The following is a 480-nucleotide window of genomic DNA, read 5'->3' on the forward strand; positions in this document are numbered from 1 at the left end:
ATATAATCTGAATATTCCGACGTTGTGAAATGTGCGATAAGATTACGGTGCCATCTCGAAAAATATCCATGAACTAATTTTTGCTCTATTTTATCATAATTTTCGGAATACCTAACCACATGTTCTCATAAACTTTTCTGTAAACTTTTCGTATCTTTTTTGGCATCAAAACTAAATTTTGAAAGTGTAGTAGTGATCTTTGAACTTTTCCTGATTGGAGCATTCACAGTTTCAGTATGTATAACCTGCAGAATGTTTATGTTAAAGAAATGTTGCACTAACTGACAACTCAAAATTTAAATTTATATAAATTTTTTTCGTTTTCGTCACATATTGAGCAATGCTTCAATTTATTTTTGCGTGTACTTTTGTTGTGTAAAAGCGCTTGTAATTTTGTGCAAGCAACTAGACGTAAACTTTGCAGAAAAAAGTCAATGTTTTTTTTCATGTCCGGCATCCCCTTAAAATACAGTTAATGAG

The sequence above is a fragment of the Odontomachus brunneus genome, unplaced genomic scaffold (assembly GCF_010583005.1).
Source record: "Odontomachus brunneus isolate Ranch 3 - 2012 unplaced genomic scaffold, Obru_v1 Obru_scaffold_014, whole genome shotgun sequence".
NCBI classification, from domain to species: Eukaryota; Metazoa; Arthropoda; class Insecta; order Hymenoptera; family Formicidae; genus Odontomachus; species Odontomachus brunneus.